The 13,501-nt window shown below is 45.3% G+C and overlaps 13 non-coding genes across 13 annotated transcripts; all 13 read left to right on the plus strand.

The window, feature by feature from the left end:
- Positions 1 to 152: 152 nt before the first annotated feature.
- On the plus strand, positions 153 to 271 carry LOC139567302 (5S ribosomal RNA). Its single transcript, XR_011673333.1, has one exon. It is a non-coding gene; the product is annotated as a 5S ribosomal RNA (ribosomal RNA).
- Positions 272 to 1,225: 954 nt separating this feature from the next.
- Positions 1,226 to 1,344, plus strand: LOC139567313 (5S ribosomal RNA). The gene has a single exon (XR_011673344.1). It is a non-coding gene; the product is annotated as a 5S ribosomal RNA (ribosomal RNA).
- Positions 1,345 to 2,298: 954 nt separating this feature from the next.
- On the plus strand, positions 2,299 to 2,417 carry LOC139567317 (5S ribosomal RNA). Its single transcript, XR_011673348.1, has one exon. It is a non-coding gene; the product is annotated as a 5S ribosomal RNA (ribosomal RNA).
- A 949-nt stretch (positions 2,418 to 3,366) lies between these two features.
- Positions 3,367 to 3,485, plus strand: LOC139567318 (5S ribosomal RNA). The gene has a single exon (XR_011673349.1). It is a non-coding gene; the product is annotated as a 5S ribosomal RNA (ribosomal RNA).
- Positions 3,486 to 4,439: 954 nt separating this feature from the next.
- LOC139567319 (5S ribosomal RNA) lies at positions 4,440 to 4,558 on the plus strand. The gene has a single exon (XR_011673350.1). It is a non-coding gene; the product is annotated as a 5S ribosomal RNA (ribosomal RNA).
- Positions 4,559 to 5,507: 949 nt separating this feature from the next.
- On the plus strand, positions 5,508 to 5,626 carry LOC139567303 (5S ribosomal RNA). The gene has a single exon (XR_011673334.1). It is a non-coding gene; the product is annotated as a 5S ribosomal RNA (ribosomal RNA).
- Positions 5,627 to 6,580: 954 nt separating this feature from the next.
- LOC139567304 (5S ribosomal RNA) lies at positions 6,581 to 6,699 on the plus strand. The gene has a single exon (XR_011673335.1). It is a non-coding gene; the product is annotated as a 5S ribosomal RNA (ribosomal RNA).
- Positions 6,700 to 7,648: 949 nt separating this feature from the next.
- LOC139567305 (5S ribosomal RNA) lies at positions 7,649 to 7,767 on the plus strand. Its single transcript, XR_011673336.1, has one exon. It is a non-coding gene; the product is annotated as a 5S ribosomal RNA (ribosomal RNA).
- A 949-nt stretch (positions 7,768 to 8,716) lies between these two features.
- Positions 8,717 to 8,835, plus strand: LOC139567306 (5S ribosomal RNA). The gene has a single exon (XR_011673337.1). It is a non-coding gene; the product is annotated as a 5S ribosomal RNA (ribosomal RNA).
- Positions 8,836 to 9,789: 954 nt separating this feature from the next.
- LOC139567307 (5S ribosomal RNA) lies at positions 9,790 to 9,908 on the plus strand. Its single transcript, XR_011673338.1, has one exon. It is a non-coding gene; the product is annotated as a 5S ribosomal RNA (ribosomal RNA).
- A 954-nt stretch (positions 9,909 to 10,862) lies between these two features.
- Positions 10,863 to 10,981, plus strand: LOC139567308 (5S ribosomal RNA). The gene has a single exon (XR_011673339.1). It is a non-coding gene; the product is annotated as a 5S ribosomal RNA (ribosomal RNA).
- A 954-nt stretch (positions 10,982 to 11,935) lies between these two features.
- Positions 11,936 to 12,054, plus strand: LOC139567309 (5S ribosomal RNA). The gene has a single exon (XR_011673340.1). It is a non-coding gene; the product is annotated as a 5S ribosomal RNA (ribosomal RNA).
- A 954-nt stretch (positions 12,055 to 13,008) lies between these two features.
- On the plus strand, positions 13,009 to 13,127 carry LOC139567310 (5S ribosomal RNA). Its single transcript, XR_011673341.1, has one exon. It is a non-coding gene; the product is annotated as a 5S ribosomal RNA (ribosomal RNA).
- Positions 13,128 to 13,501: the final 374 nt, after the last annotated feature.

Raw genomic sequence — 13,501 nt, forward strand, 5'->3', positions numbered from 1 at the left:
CACCCACCCCCCAAGAGTGAAATATATGGCCTGGAAATGTAAGCAAGGTTTGAGCTTTTTCAGTGTGTTGAGTCACAACGTGGACATTTCTCTGTCTCCCGATGAGTGAGCGACACATTGCCTTTATATAGTGTACCAAGAGTTTGCCCTTCGCTTACGGCCATACCAGCCTGAATACGCCCGATCTCGTCCGATCTCGGAAGCTAAGCAGGGTCGGGCCTGGTTAGTACTTGGATGGGAGACCGCCTGGGAATACCAGGTGCTGTAAGCTTTTTGCTCCAGTAGAGGGTTCTCTTGTGTCATGCGTGGAGCAACTGCCTTTTATTTATCGCCCTAATAATATCATCTCTTTTATAGGACTAAATGCAGTTTGTTAGTGCTTCCCTGCCCTGCCCTGCCCTGTCCTGTTCAAATCAAATAATGGGACAGTGCGTTTCCCTCAAAATGTAGGCAGTACATTCAGCATTTGTTTTTAGGCAAGGAGACTGTCAATGTCTGTAGTCCGTTAGGGCCCTGTAAAATCCCTTCAATGTTTTGCCTGTGTGCGCCAGGAAGAGACCTTAGTTTGGTTAAGCGGTGTTGCTGTAGCGCTCGTGTGATTGCGGAGTTTGCAAAACAAATGGCCACTGGATTGATGCAAATAATCATGATATAATTCTGCCAGGCTACTTTGCAGTTAACTTTTAATTGAGAAGGTTTTGGGGGAAGCCTTTCCTTTTCTACCAGAAGAAGGTTATATCATTAGCCTCATAAGCTAACGGCTCCACAAAGTGTAGACATGCGCGCGCCCCGCACGCATGCGCACAGAAACTGGGCAGTCCTGTGCCGTTTCTGAAAGTTGCGTGGAAATACGAATCACTGATGCATTTTGTTCATGTCTTATGATTCACTTGGGCAAATGAATGTATTTTCTAACAAGTTGAAGGGATTTAGTTGACTTCCTCCTTAGTTCAAAACATTTTTGAATAATGTTGAATTTCTGTTTGAATGTCTGGATTCCGTGATTCCGTGCCGTATTTTATAGGGCCCTAGTCCATGAAGTTGTCATAAGTGTCAACATAGGATATGCCCCCCACCCACCCCCCAAGAGTGAAATATATGGCCTGGAAATGTAAGCAAGGTTTGAGCTTTTTCAGTGTGTTGAGTCACAACGTGGACATTTCTCTGTCTCCCGATGAGTGAGCGACACATTGCCTTTATATAGTGTACCAAGAGTTTGCCCTTCGCTTACGGCCATACCAGCCTGAATACGCCCGATCTCGTCCGATCTCGGAAGCTAAGCAGGGTCGGGCCTGGTTAGTACTTGGATGGGAGACCGCCTGGGAATACCAGGTGCTGTAAGCTTTTTGCTCCAGTAGAGGGTTCTCTTGTGTCATGCGTGGAGCAACTGCCTTTTATTTATCGCCCTAATAATATCATCTCTTTTATAGGACTAAATGCAGTTTGTTAGTGCTTCCCTGCCCTGCCCTGCCCTGTCCTGTTCAAATCAAATAATGGGACAGTGCGTTTCCCTCAAAATGTAGGCAGTACATTCAGCATTTGTTTTTAGGCAAGGAGACTGTCAATGTCTGTAGTCCGTTAGGGCCCTGTAAAATCCCTTCAATGTTTTGCCTGTGTGCGCCAGGAAGAGACCTTAGTTTGGTTAAGCGGTGTTGCTGTAGCGCTCGTGTGATTGCGGAGTTTGCAAAACAAATGGCCACTGGATTGATGCAAATAATCATGATATAATTCTGCCAGGCTACTTTGCAGTTAACTTTTAATTGAGAAGGTTTTGGGGGAAGCCTTTCCTTTTCTACCAGAAGAAGGTTATATCATTAGCCTCATAAGCTAACGGCTCCACAAAGTGTAGACATGCGCGCGCCCCGCACGCATGCGCACAGAAACTGGGCAGTCCTGTGCCGTTTCTGAAAGTTGCGTGGAAATACGAATCACTGATGCATTTTGTTCATGTCTTATGATTCACTTGGGCAAATGAATGTATTTTCTAACAAGTTGAAGGGATTTAGTTGACTTCCTCCTTAGTTCAAAACATTTTTGAATAATGTTGAATTTCTGTTTGAATGTCTGGATTCCGTGATTCCGTGCCGTATTTTATAGGGCCCTAGTCCATGAAGTTGTCATAAGTGTCAACATAGGATATGCCCCCCACCCACCCCCCAAGAGTGAAATATATGGCCTGGAAATGTAAGCAAGGTTTGAGCTTTTTCAGTGTGTTGAGTCACAACGTGGACATTTCTCTGTCTCCCGATGAGTGAGCGACACATTGCCTTTATATAGTGTACCAAGAGTTTGCCCTTCGCTTACGGCCATACCAGCCTGAATACGCCCGATCTCGTCCGATCTCGGAAGCTAAGCAGGGTCGGGCCTGGTTAGTACTTGGATGGGAGACCGCCTGGGAATACCAGGTGCTGTAAGCTTTTTGCTCCAGTAGAGGGTTCTCTTGTGTCATGCGTGGAGCAACTGCCTTTTATTTATCGCCCTAATAATATCATCTCTTTTATAGGACTAAATGCAGTTTGTTAGTGCTTCCCTGCCCTGCCCTGCCCTGTTCAAATCAAATAATGGGACAGTGCGTTTCCCTCAAAATGTAGGCAGTACATTCAGCATTTGTTTTTAGGCAAGGAGACTGTCAATGTCTGTAGTCCGTTAGGGCCCTGTAAAATCCCTTCAATGTTTTGCCTGTGTGCGCCAGGAAGAGACCTTAGTTTGGTTAAGCGGTGTTGCTGTAGCGCTCGTGTGATTGCGGAGTTTGCAAAACAAATGGCCACTGGATTGATGCAAATAATCATGATATAATTCTGCCAGGCTACTTTGCAGTTAACTTTTAATTGAGAAGGTTTTGGGGGAAGCCTTTCCTTTTCTACCAGAAGAAGGTTATATCATTAGCCTCATAAGCTAACGGCTCCACAAAGTGTAGACATGCGCGCGCCCCGCACGCATGCGCACAGAAACTGGGCAGTCCTGTGCCGTTTCTGAAAGTTGCGTGGAAATACGAATCACTGATGCATTTTGTTCATGTCTTATGATTCACTTGGGCAAATGAATGTATTTTCTAACAAGTTGAAGGGATTTAGTTGACTTCCTCCTTAGTTCAAAACATTTTTGAATAATGTTGAATTTCTGTTTGAATGTCTGGATTCCGTGATTCCGTGCCGTATTTTATAGGGCCCTAGTCCATGAAGTTGTCATAAGTGTCAACATAGGATATGCCCCCCACCCACCCCCCAAGAGTGAAATATATGGCCTGGAAATGTAAGCAAGGTTTGAGCTTTTTCAGTGTGTTGAGTCACAACGTGGACATTTCTCTGTCTCCCGATGAGTGAGCGACACATTGCCTTTATATAGTGTACCAAGAGTTTGCCCTTCGCTTACGGCCATACCAGCCTGAATACGCCCGATCTCGTCCGATCTCGGAAGCTAAGCAGGGTCGGGCCTGGTTAGTACTTGGATGGGAGACCGCCTGGGAATACCAGGTGCTGTAAGCTTTTTGCTCCAGTAGAGGGTTCTCTTGTGTCATGCGTGGAGCAACTGCCTTTTATTTATCGCCCTAATAATATCATCTCTTTTATAGGACTAAATGCAGTTTGTTAGTGCTTCCCTGCCCTGCCCTGCCCTGTCCTGTTCAAATCAAATAATGGGACAGTGCGTTTCCCTCAAAATGTAGGCAGTACATTCAGCATTTGTTTTTAGGCAAGGAGACTGTCAATGTCTGTAGTCCGTTAGGGCCCTGTAAAATCCCTTCAATGTTTTGCCTGTGTGCGCCAGGAAGAGACCTTAGTTTGGTTAAGCGGTGTTGCTGTAGCGCTCGTGTGATTGCGGAGTTTGCAAAACAAATGGCCACTGGATTGATGCAAATAATCATGATATAATTCTGCCAGGCTACTTTGCAGTTAACTTTTAATTGAGAAGGTTTTGGGGGAAGCCTTTCCTTTTCTACCAGAAGAAGGTTATATCATTAGCCTCATAAGCTAACGGCTCCACAAAGTGTAGACATGCGCGCGCCCCGCACGCATGCGCACAGAAACTGGGCAGTCCTGTGCCGTTTCTGAAAGTTGCGTGGAAATACGAATCACTGATGCATTTTGTTCATGTCTTATGATTCACTTGGGCAAATGAATGTATTTTCTAACAAGTTGAAGGGATTTAGTTGACTTCCTCCTTAGTTCAAAACATTTTTGAATAATGTTGAATTTCTGTTTGAATGTCTGGATTCCGTGATTCCGTGCCGTATTTTATAGGGCCCTAGTCCATGAAGTTGTCATAAGTGTCAACATAGGATATGCCCCCCACCCACCCCCCAAGAGTGAAATATATGGCCTGGAAATGTAAGCAAGGTTTGAGCTTTTTCAGTGTGTTGAGTCACAACGTGGACATTTCTCTGTCTCCCGATGAGTGAGCGACACATTGCCTTTATATAGTGTACCAAGAGTTTGCCCTTCGCTTACGGCCATACCAGCCTGAATACGCCCGATCTCGTCCGATCTCGGAAGCTAAGCAGGGTCGGGCCTGGTTAGTACTTGGATGGGAGACCGCCTGGGAATACCAGGTGCTGTAAGCTTTTTGCTCCAGTAGAGGGTTCTCTTGTGTCATGCGTGGAGCAACTGCCTTTTATTTATCGCCCTAATAATATCATCTCTTTTATAGGACTAAATGCAGTTTGTTAGTGCTTCCCTGCCCTGCCCTGCCCTGTTCAAATCAAATAATGGGACAGTGCGTTTCCCTCAAAATGTAGGCAGTACATTCAGCATTTGTTTTTAGGCAAGGAGACTGTCAATGTCTGTAGTCCGTTAGGGCCCTGTAAAATCCCTTCAATGTTTTGCCTGTGTGCGCCAGGAAGAGACCTTAGTTTGGTTAAGCGGTGTTGCTGTAGCGCTCGTGTGATTGCGGAGTTTGCAAAACAAATGGCCACTGGATTGATGCAAATAATCATGATATAATTCTGCCAGGCTACTTTGCAGTTAACTTTTAATTGAGAAGGTTTTGGGGGAAGCCTTTCCTTTTCTACCAGAAGAAGGTTATATCATTAGCCTCATAAGCTAACGGCTCCACAAAGTGTAGACATGCGCGCGCCCCGCACGCATGCGCACAGAAACTGGGCAGTCCTGTGCCGTTTCTGAAAGTTGCGTGGAAATACGAATCACTGATGCATTTTGTTCATGTCTTATGATTCACTTGGGCAAATGAATGTATTTTCTAACAAGTTGAAGGGATTTAGTTGACTTCCTCCTTAGTTCAAAACATTTTTGAATAATGTTGAATTTCTGTTTGAATGTCTGGATTCCGTGATTCCGTGCCGTATTTTATAGGGCCCTAGTCCATGAAGTTGTCATAAGTGTCAACATAGGATATGCCCCCCACCCACCCCCCAAGAGTGAAATATATGGCCTGGAAATGTAAGCAAGGTTTGAGCTTTTTCAGTGTGTTGAGTCACAACGTGGACATTTCTCTGTCTCCCGATGAGTGAGCGACACATTGCCTTTATATAGTGTACCAAGAGTTTGCCCTTCGCTTACGGCCATACCAGCCTGAATACGCCCGATCTCGTCCGATCTCGGAAGCTAAGCAGGGTCGGGCCTGGTTAGTACTTGGATGGGAGACCGCCTGGGAATACCAGGTGCTGTAAGCTTTTTGCTCCAGTAGAGGGTTCTCTTGTGTCATGCGTGGAGCAACTGCCTTTTATTTATCGCCCTAATAATATCATCTCTTTTATAGGACTAAATGCAGTTTGTTAGTGCTTCCCTGCCCTGCCCTGCCCTGTCCTGTTCAAATCAAATAATGGGACAGTGCGTTTCCCTCAAAATGTAGGCAGTACATTCAGCATTTGTTTTTAGGCAAGGAGACTGTCAATGTCTGTAGTCCGTTAGGGCCCTGTAAAATCCCTTCAATGTTTTGCCTGTGTGCGCCAGGAAGAGACCTTAGTTTGGTTAAGCGGTGTTGCTGTAGCGCTCGTGTGATTGCGGAGTTTGCAAAACAAATGGCCACTGGATTGATGCAAATAATCATGATATAATTCTGCCAGGCTACTTTGCAGTTAACTTTTAATTGAGAAGGTTTTGGGGGAAGCCTTTCCTTTTCTACCAGAAGAAGGTTATATCATTAGCCTCATAAGCTAACGGCTCCACAAAGTGTAGACATGCGCGCGCCCCGCACGCATGCGCACAGAAACTGGGCAGTCCTGTGCCGTTTCTGAAAGTTGCGTGGAAATACGAATCACTGATGCATTTTGTTCATGTCTTATGATTCACTTGGGCAAATGAATGTATTTTCTAACAAGTTGAAGGGATTTAGTTGACTTCCTCCTTAGTTCAAAACATTTTTGAATAATGTTGAATTTCTGTTTGAATGTCTGGATTCCGTGATTCCGTGCCGTATTTTATAGGGCCCTAGTCCATGAAGTTGTCATAAGTGTCAACATAGGATATGCCCCCCACCCACCCCCCAAGAGTGAAATATATGGCCTGGAAATGTAAGCAAGGTTTGAGCTTTTTCAGTGTGTTGAGTCACAACGTGGACATTTCTCTGTCTCCCGATGAGTGAGCGACACATTGCCTTTATATAGTGTACCAAGAGTTTGCCCTTCGCTTACGGCCATACCAGCCTGAATACGCCCGATCTCGTCCGATCTCGGAAGCTAAGCAGGGTCGGGCCTGGTTAGTACTTGGATGGGAGACCGCCTGGGAATACCAGGTGCTGTAAGCTTTTTGCTCCAGTAGAGGGTTCTCTTGTGTCATGCGTGGAGCAACTGCCTTTTATTTATCGCCCTAATAATATCATCTCTTTTATAGGACTAAATGCAGTTTGTTAGTGCTTCCCTGCCCTGCCCTGCCCTGTTCAAATCAAATAATGGGACAGTGCGTTTCCCTCAAAATGTAGGCAGTACATTCAGCATTTGTTTTTAGGCAAGGAGACTGTCAATGTCTGTAGTCCGTTAGGGCCCTGTAAAATCCCTTCAATGTTTTGCCTGTGTGCGCCAGGAAGAGACCTTAGTTTGGTTAAGCGGTGTTGCTGTAGCGCTCGTGTGATTGCGGAGTTTGCAAAACAAATGGCCACTGGATTGATGCAAATAATCATGATATAATTCTGCCAGGCTACTTTGCAGTTAACTTTTAATTGAGAAGGTTTTGGGGGAAGCCTTTCCTTTTCTACCAGAAGAAGGTTATATCATTAGCCTCATAAGCTAACGGCTCCACAAAGTGTAGACATGCGCGCGCCCCGCACGCATGCGCACAGAAACTGGGCAGTCCTGTGCCGTTTCTGAAAGTTGCGTGGAAATACGAATCACTGATGCATTTTGTTCATGTCTTATGATTCACTTGGGCAAATGAATGTATTTTCTAACAAGTTGAAGGGATTTAGTTGACTTCCTCCTTAGTTCAAAACATTTTTGAATAATGTTGAATTTCTGTTTGAATGTCTGGATTCCGTGATTCCGTGCCGTATTTTATAGGGCCCTAGTCCATGAAGTTGTCATAAGTGTCAACATAGGATATGCCCCCCACCCACCCCCCAAGAGTGAAATATATGGCCTGGAAATGTAAGCAAGGTTTGAGCTTTTTCAGTGTGTTGAGTCACAACGTGGACATTTCTCTGTCTCCCGATGAGTGAGCGACACATTGCCTTTATATAGTGTACCAAGAGTTTGCCCTTCGCTTACGGCCATACCAGCCTGAATACGCCCGATCTCGTCCGATCTCGGAAGCTAAGCAGGGTCGGGCCTGGTTAGTACTTGGATGGGAGACCGCCTGGGAATACCAGGTGCTGTAAGCTTTTTGCTCCAGTAGAGGGTTCTCTTGTGTCATGCGTGGAGCAACTGCCTTTTATTTATCGCCCTAATAATATCATCTCTTTTATAGGACTAAATGCAGTTTGTTAGTGCTTCCCTGCCCTGCCCTGCCCTGTTCAAATCAAATAATGGGACAGTGCGTTTCCCTCAAAATGTAGGCAGTACATTCAGCATTTGTTTTTAGGCAAGGAGACTGTCAATGTCTGTAGTCCGTTAGGGCCCTGTAAAATCCCTTCAATGTTTTGCCTGTGTGCGCCAGGAAGAGACCTTAGTTTGGTTAAGCGGTGTTGCTGTAGCGCTCGTGTGATTGCGGAGTTTGCAAAACAAATGGCCACTGGATTGATGCAAATAATCATGATATAATTCTGCCAGGCTACTTTGCAGTTAACTTTTAATTGAGAAGGTTTTGGGGGAAGCCTTTCCTTTTCTACCAGAAGAAGGTTATATCATTAGCCTCATAAGCTAACGGCTCCACAAAGTGTAGACATGCGCGCGCCCCGCACGCATGCGCACAGAAACTGGGCAGTCCTGTGCCGTTTCTGAAAGTTGCGTGGAAATACGAATCACTGATGCATTTTGTTCATGTCTTATGATTCACTTGGGCAAATGAATGTATTTTCTAACAAGTTGAAGGGATTTAGTTGACTTCCTCCTTAGTTCAAAACATTTTTGAATAATGTTGAATTTCTGTTTGAATGTCTGGATTCCGTGATTCCGTGCCGTATTTTATAGGGCCCTAGTCCATGAAGTTGTCATAAGTGTCAACATAGGATATGCCCCCCACCCACCCCCCAAGAGTGAAATATATGGCCTGGAAATGTAAGCAAGGTTTGAGCTTTTTCAGTGTGTTGAGTCACAACGTGGACATTTCTCTGTCTCCCGATGAGTGAGCGACACATTGCCTTTATATAGTGTACCAAGAGTTTGCCCTTCGCTTACGGCCATACCAGCCTGAATACGCCCGATCTCGTCCGATCTCGGAAGCTAAGCAGGGTCGGGCCTGGTTAGTACTTGGATGGGAGACCGCCTGGGAATACCAGGTGCTGTAAGCTTTTTGCTCCAGTAGAGGGTTCTCTTGTGTCATGCGTGGAGCAACTGCCTTTTATTTATCGCCCTAATAATATCATCTCTTTTATAGGACTAAATGCAGTTTGTTAGTGCTTCCCTGCCCTGCCCTGCCCTGTCCTGTTCAAATCAAATAATGGGACAGTGCGTTTCCCTCAAAATGTAGGCAGTACATTCAGCATTTGTTTTTAGGCAAGGAGACTGTCAATGTCTGTAGTCCGTTAGGGCCCTGTAAAATCCCTTCAATGTTTTGCCTGTGTGCGCCAGGAAGAGACCTTAGTTTGGTTAAGCGGTGTTGCTGTAGCGCTCGTGTGATTGCGGAGTTTGCAAAACAAATGGCCACTGGATTGATGCAAATAATCATGATATAATTCTGCCAGGCTACTTTGCAGTTAACTTTTAATTGAGAAGGTTTTGGGGGAAGCCTTTCCTTTTCTACCAGAAGAAGGTTATATCATTAGCCTCATAAGCTAACGGCTCCACAAAGTGTAGACATGCGCGCGCCCCGCACGCATGCGCACAGAAACTGGGCAGTCCTGTGCCGTTTCTGAAAGTTGCGTGGAAATACGAATCACTGATGCATTTTGTTCATGTCTTATGATTCACTTGGGCAAATGAATGTATTTTCTAACAAGTTGAAGGGATTTAGTTGACTTCCTCCTTAGTTCAAAACATTTTTGAATAATGTTGAATTTCTGTTTGAATGTCTGGATTCCGTGATTCCGTGCCGTATTTTATAGGGCCCTAGTCCATGAAGTTGTCATAAGTGTCAACATAGGATATGCCCCCCACCCACCCCCCAAGAGTGAAATATATGGCCTGGAAATGTAAGCAAGGTTTGAGCTTTTTCAGTGTGTTGAGTCACAACGTGGACATTTCTCTGTCTCCCGATGAGTGAGCGACACATTGCCTTTATATAGTGTACCAAGAGTTTGCCCTTCGCTTACGGCCATACCAGCCTGAATACGCCCGATCTCGTCCGATCTCGGAAGCTAAGCAGGGTCGGGCCTGGTTAGTACTTGGATGGGAGACCGCCTGGGAATACCAGGTGCTGTAAGCTTTTTGCTCCAGTAGAGGGTTCTCTTGTGTCATGCGTGGAGCAACTGCCTTTTATTTATCGCCCTAATAATATCATCTCTTTTATAGGACTAAATGCAGTTTGTTAGTGCTTCCCTGCCCTGCCCTGCCCTGTCCTGTTCAAATCAAATAATGGGACAGTGCGTTTCCCTCAAAATGTAGGCAGTACATTCAGCATTTGTTTTTAGGCAAGGAGACTGTCAATGTCTGTAGTCCGTTAGGGCCCTGTAAAATCCCTTCAATGTTTTGCCTGTGTGCGCCAGGAAGAGACCTTAGTTTGGTTAAGCGGTGTTGCTGTAGCGCTCGTGTGATTGCGGAGTTTGCAAAACAAATGGCCACTGGATTGATGCAAATAATCATGATATAATTCTGCCAGGCTACTTTGCAGTTAACTTTTAATTGAGAAGGTTTTGGGGGAAGCCTTTCCTTTTCTACCAGAAGAAGGTTATATCATTAGCCTCATAAGCTAACGGCTCCACAAAGTGTAGACATGCGCGCGCCCCGCACGCATGCGCACAGAAACTGGGCAGTCCTGTGCCGTTTCTGAAAGTTGCGTGGAAATACGAATCACTGATGCATTTTGTTCATGTCTTATGATTCACTTGGGCAAATGAATGTATTTTCTAACAAGTTGAAGGGATTTAGTTGACTTCCTCCTTAGTTCAAAACATTTTTGAATAATGTTGAATTTCTGTTTGAATGTCTGGATTCCGTGATTCCGTGCCGTATTTTATAGGGCCCTAGTCCATGAAGTTGTCATAAGTGTCAACATAGGATATGCCCCCCACCCACCCCCCAAGAGTGAAATATATGGCCTGGAAATGTAAGCAAGGTTTGAGCTTTTTCAGTGTGTTGAGTCACAACGTGGACATTTCTCTGTCTCCCGATGAGTGAGCGACACATTGCCTTTATATAGTGTACCAAGAGTTTGCCCTTCGCTTACGGCCATACCAGCCTGAATACGCCCGATCTCGTCCGATCTCGGAAGCTAAGCAGGGTCGGGCCTGGTTAGTACTTGGATGGGAGACCGCCTGGGAATACCAGGTGCTGTAAGCTTTTTGCTCCAGTAGAGGGTTCTCTTGTGTCATGCGTGGAGCAACTGCCTTTTATTTATCGCCCTAATAATATCATCTCTTTTATAGGACTAAATGCAGTTTGTTAGTGCTTCCCTGCCCTGCCCTGCCCTGTCCTGTTCAAATCAAATAATGGGACAGTGCGTTTCCCTCAAAATGTAGGCAGTACATTCAGCATTTGTTTTTAGGCAAGGAGACTGTCAATGTCTGTAGTCCGTTAGGGCCCTGTAAAATCCCTTCAATGTTTTGCCTGTGTGCGCCAGGAAGAGACCTTAGTTTGGTTAAGCGGTGTTGCTGTAGCGCTCGTGTGATTGCGGAGTTTGCAAAACAAATGGCCACTGGATTGATGCAAATAATCATGATATAATTCTGCCAGGCTACTTTGCAGTTAACTTTTAATTGAGAAGGTTTTGGGGGAAGCCTTTCCTTTTCTACCAGAAGAAGGTTATATCATTAGCCTCATAAGCTAACGGCTCCACAAAGTGTAGACATGCGCGCGCCCCGCACGCATGCGCACAGAAACTGGGCAGTCCTGTGCCGTTTCTGAAAGTTGCGTGGAAATACGAATCACTGATGCATTTTGTTCATGTCTTATGATTCACTTGGGCAAATGAATGTATTTTCTAACAAGTTGAAGGGATTTAGTTGACTTCCTCCTTAGTTCAAAACATTTTTGAATAATGTTGAATTTCTGTTTGAATGTCTGGATTCCGTGATTCCGTGCCGTATTTTATAGGGCCCTAGTCCATGAAGTTGTCATAAGTGTCAACATAGGATATGCCCCCCACCCACCCCCCAAGAGTGAAATATATGGCCTGGAAATGTAAGCAAGGTTTGAGCTTTTTCAGTGTGTTGAGTCACAACGTGGACATTTCTCTGTCTCCCGATGAGTGAGCGACACATTGCCTTTATATAGTGTACCAAGAGTTTGCCCTTCGCTTACGGCCATACCAGCCTGAATACGCCCGATCTCGTCCGATCTCGGAAGCTAAGCAGGGTCGGGCCTGGTTAGTACTTGGATGGGAGACCGCCTGGGAATACCAGGTGCTGTAAGCTTTTTGCTCCAGTAGAGGGTTCTCTTGTGTCATGCGTGGAGCAACTGCCTTTTATTTATCGCCCTAATAATATCATCTCTTTTATAGGACTAAATGCAGTTTGTTAGTGCTTCCCTGCCCTGCCCTGCCCTGTCCTGTTCAAATCAAATAATGGGACAGTGCGTTTCCCTCAAAATGTAGGCAGTACATTCAGCATTTGTTTTTAGGCAAGGAGACTGTCAATGTCTGTAGTCCGTTAGGGCCCTGTAAAATCCCTTCAATGTTTTGCCTGTGTGCGCCAGGAAGAGACCTTAGTTTGGTTAAGCGGTGTTGCTGTAGCGCTCGTGTGATTGCGGAGTTTGCAAAACAAATGGCCACTGGATTGATGCAAATAATCATGATATAATTCTGCCAGGCTACTTTGCAGTTAACTTTTAATTGAGAAGGTTTTGGGGGAAGCCTTTCCTTTTCTACCAGAAGAAGGTTATATCATTAGCCTCATAAGCTAACGGCTCCACAAAGTGTAGACATGCGCGCGCCCCGCACGCATGCGCACAGAAACTGGGCAGTCCTGTGCCGTTTCTGAAAGTTGCGTGGAAATACGAATCACTGATGCATTTTGTTCATGTCTTATGATTCACTTGGGCAAATGAATGTATTTTCTAACAAGTTGAAGGGATTTAGTTGACTTCCTCCTTAGTTCAAAACATTTTTGAATAATGTTGAATTTCTGTTTGAATGTCTGGATTCCGTGATTCCGTGCCGTATTTTATAGGGCCCTAGTCCATGAAGTTGTCATAAGTGTCAACATAGGATATGCCCCCCACCCACCCCCCAAGAGTGAAATATATGGCCTGGAAATGTAAGCAAGGTTTGAGCTTTTTCAGTGTGTTGAGTCACAACGTGGACATTTCTCTGTCTCCCGATGAGTGAGCGACACATTGCCTTTATATAGTGTACCAAGAGTTTGCCCTTCGCTTACGGCCATACCAGCCTGAATACGCCCGATCTCGTCCGATCTCGGAAGCTAAGCAGGGTCGGGCCTGGTTAGTACTTGGATGGGAGACCGCCTGGGAATACCAGGTGCTGTAAGCTTTTTGCTCCAGTAGAGGGTTCTCTTGTGTCATGCGTGGAGCAACTGCCTTTTATTTATCGCCCTAATAATATCATCTCTTTTATAGGACTAAATGCAGTTTGTTAGTGCTTCCCTGCCCTGCCCTGCCCTGTCCTGTTCAAATCAAATAATGGGACAGTGCGTTTCCCTCAAAATGTAGGCAGTACATTCAGCATTTGTTTTTAGGCAAGGAGACTGTCAATGTCTGTAGTCCGTTAGGGCCCTGTAAAATCCCTTCAATGTTTTGCCTGTGTGCGCCAGGAAGAGACCTTAGTTTGGTTAAGCGGTGTTGCTGTAGCGCTCGTGTGATTGCGGAGTTTGCAAAACAAATGGCCACTGGATTGATGCAAATAAT

Source organism: Salvelinus alpinus, unplaced genomic scaffold (genome assembly GCF_045679555.1).
Source record: "Salvelinus alpinus unplaced genomic scaffold, SLU_Salpinus.1 scaffold_206, whole genome shotgun sequence".
Classification (NCBI taxonomy): domain Eukaryota; kingdom Metazoa; phylum Chordata; class Actinopteri; order Salmoniformes; family Salmonidae; genus Salvelinus; species Salvelinus alpinus.